The following is a 13,069-nucleotide window of genomic DNA, read 5'->3' as shown; positions in this document are numbered from 1 at the left end:
AGGAACTTGCGCCCAAAGCGCAGGAGGTGGCGGACAAAGATCAGTGCGCAGCGCCGCTGCTAGGCGCTCGGCGCTGGCGCGATGGCGTCCGCAGGCCACGGGACAGAGAGCGCTGGCCGAGCTTGGTGGATCTAGGATCGTCAGAGGGGAGCCCACTGACCATCGCTCCACACCTTCTGGGGGCTCCAAGCCGAGCCTTCCGCGCGCACTCTCGCAGGAACCCGGGAGAGGGCGGACCGCGGCTCCTAGGGAAGTAACAGGTTACCGCGCTTAGTTGAACCTCCCGCTGCATCTAACCAGGCGTCTTTTGGAGAGAAGGGCGCTCACAGCCTGGAAGCCTAAAGGGAAAAACGATCTTGTCCTACTTCTGCATGAACCCGAGCCACTATGCGTCCTCCCGGCCAAGCTACGAAGCGTGCGGAGGACGAGGGTCCTTGCGCTGCGCACCAGCGGAGAGCCGGGATTGGGGCGGACGGGAAGCTGGGCTCCAGGAGGTGAGTGGTGGGCGCCGGGTGTAGAATGCTGAGCAACCTGCGCGGGCTGAAGAGCCCAGGCTGGGCGCGGGGAAATCAGGCGGTCGCGCGCGTACCCACCTCGGTTTGGCGACCGCGAGCAGGACGCTCCCGCCGCTCGTCTGCCCAGCGTCCTGCCGATCCACTCGCCTCGGCTCCGCTCTGCCACAGGCGTATCTGCCCGGCGTCACCTCCAGCTGCTTCCTCGGTCTCGCCGCCCCCGTCCGGCACGCGAGCCCCTGGAGGAGAAGAGCGAGATCCGGAGAGGCTGCGCCGGGCTCCGGGGGAGGGGAGCGGAGTGGGGAGGCGGGGACCGCTCGGCGGGGGAATCACGAGACCGCTGCTCGCGGGGGCAGCTCGTCGGCGGAGCGGCGGGGCTCCTTTGCAGGTGCCTGGCCGCCTCTGGAGCTTTATAGGGCGATTATAAATCCAGCTCACGAGTTTGCGCCCAGAAAAGGAAAAAAAAAAAAAAAGTCCTATGAGTAATCCAGAAAATAGGGTGTCGTTGAAAGGAGGGAAAAGATAATTCCTACGAAGAATTCTGCCTGGCTGAGCATTTCTCCCCCCGCCCCCGCATCTTGTACTAGAGCAGCGGCTTTACCTCATTCCCTTTCCCCGTGATTCCCCCAGATCTGCGACCACACAACGCTTCGTTGAGCGACATCGCTCTGGGTGGCATCCTCTCCTGCTCCCCAGTGAGCCAGGAAGGCTGTAAAAGCAAAGGAGGCGAAGAGGAGGGGTCTCCATCTCTTCGCTCCAGTTTCCTCTCGCAGCTCGAGGCGTCCCCAAAGTGCCTTATCTGAGTACAGCTACCTGGTGCCACCAACGACAGAGAGCCCCTCTTTCCCATGATCATGTCTGAAGGTTAATAACACGCTCGAGCGCCGCTCCACACGCATGGGGAACCCCGGCCCAAAGGAGGTGGCCCGGCCCCTCTGCTCATTCCCTTTCGATTTCACGCCCTTTAAAGATTCTTCCTTTGCAATATCTACGCACTTAATGAATTGCTGCGTTGGGTAAATCCTTCACTGTAAGAACCGTTGACGGAAAATCTCCCACCAGAGGGCGCCAAGCGCCCAGAGACCGAGACTCCCCGGGCTCGCCTGTCGCTGGCCTAACGCCCCTGCCAACACCTGGCGAAGCTGGTCAGGCTCTGCAACTCGCCTGCTCCTTCAAGCCTTTGCTCAGCCACTGCCTTCTCTAATTTATGGCTTCTCCTTCAGTTATTTTAGGGCAAAACAAACGATCTCGTGAGAGTCTAGGTGACACGTCATATCAGTGTTTGCCTTACTTATTTCCACAGTGATCCCCCCCCCAGCTGAGATGCAGACGGTGGGGATTATTTATGTGCATATCTGTGGCTTCACTGGATACCGTGAGGAAGGTCTATCCCTTCTCTCTGAACATCATCGCTTTTCACTAGGACGCTAAAATCTTGTAAGTCACTGAAGATTCTGTAAGAGAAATCAAAGACTCCACCCAGGGAAGAAGTAGTCCGATTAGCAAGAGGGATCTCCTGGGGAAGTTTGAATTAATAGCGTTGCTTTTGATGCTAAAGAAAATGCTGTCGCCTTTCCCCCACCTGACAATAAAAGCCTGAGAACAATGTAAGGCTACGAAAGCATCTTGAACCACAGAGTGTAGGGTAGCCGGCAGCGCCTGGGCCCAGTGTGTGTATGGATGGGGGGGGGTAACCATCCCGTGTAGAAAATATCCCTCTAAACCTTCAGCCTCTCAGAGCCCCTTGAAACACTTCGATGCTAGAATGCGCTCTGTTCCCTCGACCTTCTTCCAAAGCCCGAAATTTTCTGAAAAGGAAGGTGCATTTACTTCACCTGTGGCATTAGATTCAGAAATTTCCAAGCACCTCCTCCTTTGGAAGCACACTTGCTCACCCTTACCGTTTTAGCCGAGAAAATAATCTCGTCGGGAAAAGAAGAGTCGTGTACAAGATTAGATATCTCAAATTAAAACTAACTTCGTTCACCTTGGAGGGCATCTCTTTCTCCTTTGTGATGGGGAGGGAAGGAGCAAAGTCTCTTTCTCGTCCTTAATTTTAAAATGTTTAAATATTAGTAGCTAATTAATTGAACGGATGCTTACTAATGACCCACTGTGAACCAGACATTGCTCTGCTGGGGCTTGCATTGTCCGTTCAACTTGCATTATTCTTGTACTCATGGAGTTGACTTTACAATGAGCCAAGGAGATGAGCAGATTAAGGGACTCATGACTTTAATATCCAAGTGTCTCACACTCCAACTCAGTCTCTTGGGCGCAGCGAGAAGAAAAAAAGAATCGAGGGCCTGGAAACCCACCTAGTTCGTGTATCCAGTGTGAGGCGGAGCATTACTATTTCAGCACCAAGGACAGCTCCCTCCGAGGCGACCCACTCCCCGGCCTTTCTCTGGCTCCCACCCGGGCGGTGCTGGCGGCGGGTGGGCTAACCCCCGCCTTCCTCTCTTTGCAGTAATCGCTGTATTTACTTTGTCTGGTCGGGAGGAGGTGGAATATTTCGCCTACTCCTCCCCTCCCTTGGTAAGAATTTGTACTGGGGGTAGCTGTGGTTGTTATTTGACTTTTTAGAACATTTAGAACCCATATTTTTATGTGACTGTCACTCATTTTTTAATCTTAATTCTTTAGGGACTGGGAGGGGGGGGGAGACCCTCAGGTGATGGGGGTGGAGAAAAGAATCCTCTCCAGGGGTTGGAGCCGGTGGTGAAGGTCGGCCAGGAAGGAAGTTGTGTTTGTCCAGCTGTTTCGTTTGCATTTGATCTCTAAGGTTTAGCGCTTTAAAGAAATGGAAAAGGAGGAGGTTATGTTTCCCCTCTGATCCCTCCACCCTAGAGTGGGGTTCGCGAGATTGCGCCCCGCAGCTCCTTCCGTCTGCCAGGAACAACGTTCCCTTAGGACGACCAGCTGATACTTGGGAACAAGACCCTCTGCCCACAGTGTGGCCACAGTGCCCTTTTCCTTGGATGTTTAAAGATGCTCCAGACCTATTTGGGGCTGTTGTTTTTCTCCAAAAGAGCGGTGGGTGGGAGGAACTGGAGGCGGGGAAATGGTACCTAAGTGAGCTTCCGAAGGGTCCCCCCACCACCAATATGCTCTGTCAAGGTGAGTAGATAAGAGACGTCAGTTTTTCTGTTTTGACGCACTTGGCCTCTTTAGTCACCAGGAAGGGGGCAGCCGTGTTGATTCATTTTAGCTTGCTCTTTAAGGTCTATTTTAAGAATCTAATTTATGAAAAAAAAAAAAAAAGGCAACGCTCACCGTTTAAATATGAAGACTAAGGGAAGCCTTGCTTAACCTTATTTATATTTGGCTTTCCTTAAGAAGGAGCTCAGATCCATTCGGAAACTTTACAGGTAGTTTTTGAGTCAGTTTGGGCATTCTTTGGAGGACCACCGCTGACTCCACATCCTCATCCCCACGGGGGAGGCCGGGAGGCGGAAAGGGTTAAAAGACTGTTGGGGGCAGGGAAGGGAAGTAGAATTCTAGCCAGAACGCAGAGAGGACTGGAAATTGCAATCATTTTTCCTAAAGAAGACGGCTGAATTCTCCAGCTAATTGCCCTGTGGTCCTTCTTTGATACTTTGGAAAGTGAAAATATTCTACCATAATGACATAAATCAACGGGGACCGGGTGATTTATGTTTGGGTAAATCGCCCCGAGCAAATTTCAAAACGCCCAATTGTGGCTATTCCAAACACGAGCATAGAGCGACCACCAGGTGGCGATAGACTACAGTTTCTGACTCGGAACAACGGGCTGCTCGAGGGAGCCGTTCCTCAGGGAAGTAGGCGCGGTCTACGTTTTACACTCATTCCTGCCATTTTTCGCGAGGCGGGGTGTTTTTAAACGCTGTGCAATGCTCCAGACAGGACCTAAAACACGCAGGGTGGTCTTTTTCTTTGGAGATACAGAAAAGGATGATGCATGGTGTCTATTTCTTTCCCCACATAGCCGTGTCCTAAGGTAGACTGAAGATATGAACCCTTTGGTATTAGCCAGAAATGTTTCATTGCAAAACCGGAAACCAAGGATAGCAGAACTGGAGTGCAAATCAGGCAGGGAGCTTTAAAGATGCATTTCTATTTTCTGCTGTAAACAAAAACTAAAGCAATGTCAACCTTTTCCTCAAAGAGTGAGTGGGATGCAAGAAGATTTCTAACACAAGGTTCCTTTATCATAATACTGAATGGAAGTCTAAGGGGCAGTAATATTTACTCCATTTCCTTTAGTGTAAAATCTCCTGGACTCTTTTTTGTTTTAAACAAAAAAAAATTCAGTCCCCATTTTCACACCTGGGTGTCTCGGACTGTTTGTGTGATGTCTCTGGAAGGTTCTGATTTGATTGGAGAATCTATAATTTAAACTTCTATTTCAGATTAGATATCTTTCCTAAACGTGGCCGATAACTCAGGGGAGAAAACTGGAACATTCCCAGGAGGGATTCATTACAGAGACACCATGCCAGTCCCTTATATGCAAAGAACTTAATATGAAAGAGCCCACTTTTATATTAAGTGAATCATTACCATGGATTTTCCCAACACGGTCAGCAGCTCATTCTTTCTACCCTTAGTTGATACATCAAGTCCTGTTTTCTTTGACCATGAGTGAGCTAAGGATTTTTTAGAGCTATATAACCTGAAGTTACAGCCCCTAAATATGAGGATTAAATGAGAATCATTTTCTCACTGGGTTATGGGCATGTTATGTCGATGTCACAGACATGGACAAATATCCGAGCATGGGAGACTTAGAAATTTCTCCCGCTAAAACAGGACAATATAGTCTTCTCACTGACCCTCTCCTTGATGTTGGGCTTGGCCTTGTGATTTTCTGGACCACTGGAATGGAGCTGCCACAGAAACCCATGAGTTTGGGGGTGATGTGCTATGCATTAATACTGCAACAATGGCTGATGCATATGTTCTCTTATACCAAGAAGATCAAGGGGAAGCAAAGAGGGAATGGGCTGCCTAGAACTGCTCACTGTGGTTCCAGTCTGCCTAACAGTGGTGGTGATGGGGGATAGAAACCGTTAGAGTCCTGTCTCTGTATCTGCTTCAGGATTTTTTGTTTAGCAACATGACTACGAGAAGTAGTTATTCTTATATTACAAACGTAAGAAATTAATCTCATGGAAATTACATCAGGTGTTTGTTGAATGGATTTTTGTTATCACCTGCACTACTCTGTTTTACAGATGAGGAAATTTAAGTGCAGAGAGGACAGGCCTTCTAGGAGTACACGGTGGGTGAAAAATAGGCAGGAAATTCTTCCACCAACCCCAGTTCCCTGTGCACTGCTGGTGAGGCTTTCTAGTTCTGCCACATAACAGTGTGACCTTGGAAAATCATTTAACTGCCCAAGTCTTGTGTAGTAAGAGGGGTAACATATTAGATGAAACTAGATGAGGCTTCATTAAATGTGAAACAATTTATTAAGATTCCGAGGCTCTTCCTCCTGGAGAGTAATCTCATGGTTTACTTGAAAACTCTTATTAGTATGTTTACATTCCCTGTGTGGAGCTGGCACATGTGTGTAAGGCATCTTGGTTCTTTCTTTCATCCCCTTCCCTTTTCTCTCCTCCCTCCCTCCCCCATCCGCCTCCTGATCCCATTTGAAAGAGACCGATGTCCCTGCTTCCTGTTGTCTTTTATTTTGTTCTCTATTTTTAATTTGTTTCTCATAGAAGAGAAACTGTGCAATATTTAAACTTGTGTGTCAGATTTATTTCACTTAATAATGTAGTCTCAAAGTACATCCATTTTCCTACAAATGACTCAGATACATCCTTTATGGGTGAGTAGAAATCCATTGTGTATATATGCATTTTCTTTATCCGTTCATCCGTTGGACATACAGGCCACTTCCAAGATTTAGCTATTATTGTATTATGAATTATGCTTTTGTATATGCATATATCATTGTAATACAATGATTTTGTCTCTTTCAGGGAAATACTTAGAAGAGGATAGCTGGGTTGAATGGAATTTCTACGTTTACATTTCTGAGGAATCTCCATACTGATTTCTGTAGTGATTGTACTAGTTTATATTCCCATCAATGTTGTAAAAGAGTTTCTCCCCTAGACTCCCACAGCTTGGCCAGCATTTATTATTTGATTCCTTGATGATTGCCAATCTTTGTAGGTTAAGATGGAATCTCAGAGTTGTTTTAATTTGCATTTCTCCAATGGCCAGCAATGACGAGCATTTCTTCATGTATCTATTGGCCATTTATACTTCTGTGAAGTATCTCTACATTTGACTTGCCCATTTTTTGATTGGGTCTTTGATTTGGAGAGGGTCTAATTTTATTGCATTATTTATATACTGTAGATATTAGTCTCGAATAGGTGGCATAAATTTTTCATATGTCATATGTTTTCATCATTTTTTTGATTTTTTTTCCTGCAGAAGCTGAAGACCTCTGAGATTTCAAGGCAGCTTTGACTGGAGGAAAAGAACACTGAAGTCAGTAAGACTTGGGGTTACTTCTTGCTTCTACTTAACTGTCACAAGTCTCCTCAGTGAAATGGGAACTGATAGAAGCTCGATAGATCATCTTATTGGTGGTCATAAAGCGCTTCCAGCAAGTTCCGCCATGCCTGGGTAACGGTGTTCCATTAATGTTCACTGCTGCCCCCACCCCGTCAATAGTGATGTTGATCTATTTTAACTTTTTACCTTTACATGCCCAAGCTAAGCATAACATTTTGCAACCCATTGGTTTCAGCAGAGCTGCTGATAATCCCCTAGATGAGACTGGTCATCCTTCTCTTTACTTGCGAGGTTTTTTCTTTGCTTTTGTTTTAAATAATGAAAGAAGCTGGGTATGGTGGCACATACTTCTGTAATTCGAGCACTCCAGAGGTCCAGGCCCATGCAATCTGTGGATCATTGGAAGTTAGAGACCAGCCTGGGCTAAAAAGTAAGCCTAAGCTGAACTGCATAGTGAGACCCTGTCTCAAAAACACAATAAATAAATAAATATAAAATAACAAAAAATTCTATTTTTACTTATTCTTTGGGTACCAGGAATCAAACTCACAACCTTGCACTTAACAGGCAGGAACTTACACTGATGAGCTATGTTTCTAGCCCCCCAGAGACCATTTAACCCACAGAGAAGTTTTGATTCACGGAGAAGTTTCTGTAAGAAGGGATGAAAGGGAGCCAGCCTTATGATGAGCTGACAGTTGCTCATAATGTTAGATTTCTACGGGATTCATTGTTTGGGTCTTTGCTGTTTTCCTGTGTTCCTTCTTTCCTTCCCTCTGTAATCTCATCCAGTCTCACTCCTTTAGATAGCATTTATAGGATCCATTGACTCTCAAGTACTTACATGTTTACCAACCATTCCAGGGTCACATACCCAGCTAAATTCTCCGTTATTTCTAATGGACATCTTACATTACATTACATTACATTACATTACATTACATTACATTACATTACATTGAAGTGTCCCAGATTTCCTCCTTCCCCCAATAGTATGTAATAGTATGTATTCCTATTACATACTTCTCCATCTGAGTAAATAACAACTAGAAGGGACCCCATCCCTCCGGTTCCTATTGCTGGTTCCTCTCTTTCAGTCTATTGGTAGATTCTGTTGGGTCTATTTTAGAGTTTTGCAGACTTCTGGTTCTGCTCTTTCTACAGTATCCCCCATTCTCCTCCACGTTCACAGAATAGTTCGCAGGTCAGACTTACACTGTTTTCTTCACCTCTAAGCCCTGTGGTGATTCCTTCTCTAAGAGTCAAAGCCAAAGTCCTGGCAGCCCCTACATGGCCCTGTGGGGTCTGCTCTCCTATCCTTTTGCTCTGCCCCAACTAAGTGCTGTAGTTGAACATCTCAGGTGCATTCCCACTGCAGAAAGCTTGCCGTTACTAATCTGCTTGAAAAGTTTTCCCCCAGACATGCACAGGGCTTGTTCCTCCTCATCCTGGTCTTGGCTCAAATGTTCAAATTGCCTTTTTTCAGCAAGGCCTTCCTTCACACTTCTGTATAAACTTGCTGTCCTCTACTGTTGCAATTCTTTTCAATTCTGTTTTTTCCCATGAGGCCTCTTTTTCTAATCACTTGACATATATTTTTGCTTTATTGCTTTTTTTCTTCCCACTAAACTATAAGATGTATGAGGACAGAGTGCATTTTATTTTTATTTTTTTGTTATGTACCATTGCAGTCCCAGGACAGAATTGCCCCTGAACACTGAAGCCACTTGATGCATACTTTGAACACCCGAATAGGGAATGCATCCCTAACACCTTCAGGTGGGCATCTACATCCCTGAGCAGAGGCGGAAGCACCTGGCAACTGAAGAATGAGTATGGACAGGATTTTTGTGTCAGTTTATTTCCCAGTTTGAATTCAGATGAGGGCGCAAAGAAATATGTCCCAACAAATCAGAGCTCCCATGAGACCTCAAATAGTCCATACATGAACAGCCAGTTAGGTTGGTGTTTAAACCATTATTTTAACAGGTTGTGTGAAAACTCAACTTGGCAAATTTTAGAGACAGCTTTCTCAAAGGCTTGTTTTTGTTTTAATGTGCTAGGGATTGCACCCACAGTCTCACACATACAAGGCAAGCTTTCTACCACTGACTTACATCCCCATTTGAAAAAGAAATTTATTTTGAGATAGTCTTACTAAATTTCCCAGGCTGGGCAGAATCTTGCAGTCCTCCTGCCTCAGCTTCCCAAGTAACCGGGGTTACAGTCATGCACCATCATCCCCCCTCAAAGTGTTTTAATTTCATTTAATGGCATATGTTTTTTAGATTTTCATCTTTTCTTTCATTGGTGGCCTGTGAGCTAAGAAAAGGTGGCTTTAGGATGGCAGTGTTGTTGACTGATTGAAATACTGTCCCCATCTTTGGTGGTGGTCCGATGCCAGTAAGAAATTGGATTTGGTGTGTGTTATGATGGGAGAGGGTTTCCTCTTAACATACTGTTTGTAGCACTTTTACAAACGGTCATTTTCAAATAATGTTTTGTGAAAAGACATTTAGAATAATTTTTATTAGAAATAAAGATATATTTAGGGACTTGAGGGTATGAAACACAAAAAGCCTTGTCATAGTAGTTGAAGTACTAAAAAAGGACAAAAGGTTGGGCATGATCACACATGCTTGTAATCCCAAGCACTTGGGAGGCTGAGACAGGAGGATTGCTGCCAGTTTGAGGCCAGCCTGGGCTACATAGTGAGTTGAAGGGCAATCTGAACTACATAGTGAGACCCTGTCTCAAAAAAATAAAAAATGTATTTGTTCAATTATCCAATAACCAAAAGTAACATAAATAAATTCTAAGAAAGCAGGAACTTTTTTGAGGGGGGTGACATTTGTAATGGATTACAGTTATTGTATTCTTAAAATTATCATTGTTTACAAGCGTAAGTTATTTGTTAACGTATTAAATAGTTAATAGTCTACAACGATCAGCAAGTTTGTCTCAAATGGTATTTCTTTTTGATCTTAACCTACTTGTTTACTAATTATTATTTATCCTCATTGAAAGCTTCTAACCACCCAAAAGGGTACAAAGGCCTTCTAAGATGTTGTACATATTATAAGCCCTCATAAATAGTTTTCTGTGCTTGCTTCCTTTCCTGTGTTAACTTTCTTGTTCCTGAGACCAATTTTATCTTTATTCTCTTTTTAGGTTTCTTTCAAAAAATGCATATATGAAGGGCTAGGGATTTAGCTCAGCAGTGTAAGCGCCTGCCTGGCAACGTGAGGTCAGGAGTTTGATCCCCAGTACCAAAAACAAAAGTAGCAACAACAACAACAAAACCAAAACCAAACAAACAAAGAACATATATTTTCTTCTAAGGTAAAATAAAGAAATTAAAGAAAGTTTTAGATTTAAAATGGTGAAACATGAGAATTTATCACCCAAATACATGGTCAACATTTTCATGAATTCCCCCAGGATGTCTCTCTACCCTACACATTGCTTAATTCTGAAGCGTTTGGGCCATGGAACAGTTATTTACACACTATATTCATAACAAAGCTACTACAGCTTAACTGTGAAAGCAATCCCAGTGTCCATCAATGACTGAATGAGCGAGCAAACTGGTGTGCAGTGGAATATTGTTTAGCATTAGAAAGGAATGATGTATTGATATCGCATGGAGGAACCCGGAAGACATTACGCTCAGTGAAAGAAGCCAGTCACCAAAGAGCATCTACTGAATTGTTTTTACATACAGTACCCAGAGTAGTCAGATTCATAGAGACACATAGAAAGATGATTGGAGAGGAGGGGGAATAAGTAGTAGCTATTTAATGGTACAGAGATCCAGTTTGGAAGGTGAGAAAGTTCTTGGAGTGAAAAGCCACACAGCATTGTGAAAGTACTCACAAAACAAAACGTTTAGTTACAAAAGCTATATACCTATGACAAAAAATTGAGAATGAATTGAAATGGAAAGTAGAACTCTTTATCTTTCTCAACTGAGCAATCCAGAGATTAACCTCTTTGACCACTTTTATATTTCTACTTACATGGACTGGCAGTAGGATCCACCAATTCCTCTTCCTTGGCTTTTGGTGGGCACTAACCCTTGGCACTTGAGGGTAAACTAAGAGTCCAGTTTGATTCACACAATCTCGGGATGTTACTGATAATATTGTGCTTACTGTGTTCTGGTAGATAGGTCACATGCTTTCAATTGCAAGTAATAAAAAATTACTCAAAGTAAAATAGTTGAAATGGTAAGAAAAATTTCTGGTCTTTTGATAATAATATTGGGTGACTGAGCCCTGAGAATATTGTCACAATCAAGTTCCGCTCTGCTGTCGTCAGCAATGATTCAACATAAGGTCATCTCCAGTTCCCAGATGGCTGTCGGCAGCCATGAGCACCACACTTTTTGTGGTTCACATCCAATTCTTGCTCATGTTCTGTTGGCTAAAATGCGCTTAGATCTAAGCCCATGCCTGGTAGAGGCGGCGGGGCTGCCAGGATTACTTCAGGTTTATAGTAGTAGAGCCTGTGAAGGCAGGTGAAGTCTCCTGCTGCACAAGAGCTCACCTGAGCAAGGCTACCCCAGTCTCCCCCAGCACTTCACTCGGCCCATGCTAATCCCTATCCTATGACAGCGGGGTTCTTTAATATCACTGTAATGTGTTACAACATTATTGAAGGACAGATTTGGAACTGAACTGTCTACACAGACATGACATGTTGACTGACTCAGTTTCTGGAGATTAACTACATGTGAAGCAGTTCCAATACTGGGCTCCACCTGATCTCTAAAACTAGGACATAACCTAGCACCTCCAACTACCTATTTCTTCATCTGACTTCCAACATTCAAGCCAACATTTAACCTCAGTCATCCCAAATTCAACTTCCATGATTGGTGGGAATAACTGCATGCTTTTAGGACTCCCATGAAAAGCTGCTAATTTAAAAATGCTGAATAGATGGTTTTAAAACTCTTATTGTTGCCTATACACACATGCCTACTATCAGGCTGGGCCAGCACCCCAAGTTCTATTGGTTAGAGTGCAGGTAAAGAACATGGAAAGAGTACTCATGACCTCAGAGAGACAAACTATAAATTCCAGAATTTAAATCCATAACATGGCCTTTTATCCAGCCTCTTCCTTAGAACTACCTTGTTCCTTTAAAAGAAAACTAAAATCTCATTGTCAGTTATGGAGGATTTTAGGAACTTCTTATAGCATGGAGGTGGCTCCTTAATTGAGCAGCATTATCAGATGGCCATCTGGTGGGTTTCCTATGGTGATGAGGAACATTCAACTCAAATTAAAGTGAAAGCAGGCCATTCCTGAGATATGTCAGCCAGACCTCTGCCACTCTTTAGTTATTTGCACACAGGGCTCTGAGAATTTACTGTAAATTAAAGATTATGTAGAGGGTCATATATTCCTACCTTCACTTCTTTCAGCTTATGCCTTCAGGCCACAAAATGCCTAAAGAATAAACCACACTGCAAGCATCTGAAGTATGTCGTAATATCATGCTAACAAGAATGAAAGGTCAAAATGGTTACTTTCAACTCACACTGGCACACTCATAAACAGATCGTTTTCATTCTTACCTTAGTTACTTTACAATCTAATTTGAAAGTAGGAGAAGTTCATTAATAAAGAATAAAGCATCAGCAAGACAATGTAGACTGATAATAAGTGTAAAGCCTTGTAAATGTTTCATGGAAACACAGAAACATTTTGTTTACCTTTCACTCCAGTTTTTCATTGAGGATATAAATCACACTTTATCATTTGCTAGGTGCTTGTCCCATCGTGAGGGATACAGAGGTGGCGACATTCTCTGCTGGTAGCAAAGGCTGGAAGAACAAGTAATTAAAGCAGCATTGCAGACACAGATGCACACTATGCAGAATACAGTACAAGCGCTATAGAGGCAGTCATGCCCAGGGGACTGACAGTCTGCGTCCTGGAGACCGAAAGTCCAGGTGCAAATCCGGGCTGTTCACGTTAACAGGCACCGGAGGCCGAGCAAACGACTTACCTCCTCGTACCTCAGTTTTC

At 44.2% G+C, this 13,069-nt stretch overlaps 1 protein-coding gene and 1 long non-coding RNA gene across 3 annotated transcripts in view; one reads left to right on the top strand and one right to left on the bottom strand.

Moving 5' to 3' along the window:
- The window catches only part of Gad1 (glutamate decarboxylase 1), a 37,649-nt gene extending 36,309 nt beyond the window's left edge, over window positions 1-1,340 (bottom strand). Inside the window, exons 1-2 of one of the 2 annotated variants that reach the window (XM_013142598.3) lie at window positions 1,326-1,340; window positions 594-751 (exon numbers count right to left, since the gene is read on the bottom strand). The gene's annotated coding sequence lies outside the window, so the exon portion shown is untranslated. Of the gene's footprint in view, window positions 1-593; window positions 930-1,325 lie in introns of those variants that run through there. The other variant, XM_013142599.3, reaches the window with a different exon arrangement.
- Window positions 1,341-2,786: 1,446 nt separating this feature from the next.
- Window positions 2,787-10,141, top strand: LOC134478302 (uncharacterized). The gene is made up of 2 exons (XR_010050856.1): window positions 2,787-3,050; window positions 6,948-10,141. It is a non-coding gene; the product is annotated as an uncharacterized LOC134478302 (long non-coding RNA).
- The last annotated feature ends 2,928 nt before the right edge of the window (window positions 10,142-13,069 follow it).

Source organism: Cavia porcellus, unplaced genomic scaffold, assembly GCF_034190915.1.
Source record: "Cavia porcellus strain 051 isolate PalLab524CR breed Dunkin Hartley unplaced genomic scaffold, mCavPor4.1 scaffold_12, whole genome shotgun sequence".
In the NCBI taxonomy this organism is placed as follows: Eukaryota; Metazoa; Chordata; class Mammalia; order Rodentia; family Caviidae; genus Cavia; species Cavia porcellus.
This window is presented reverse-complemented; position numbering and strand designations above follow the sequence as displayed.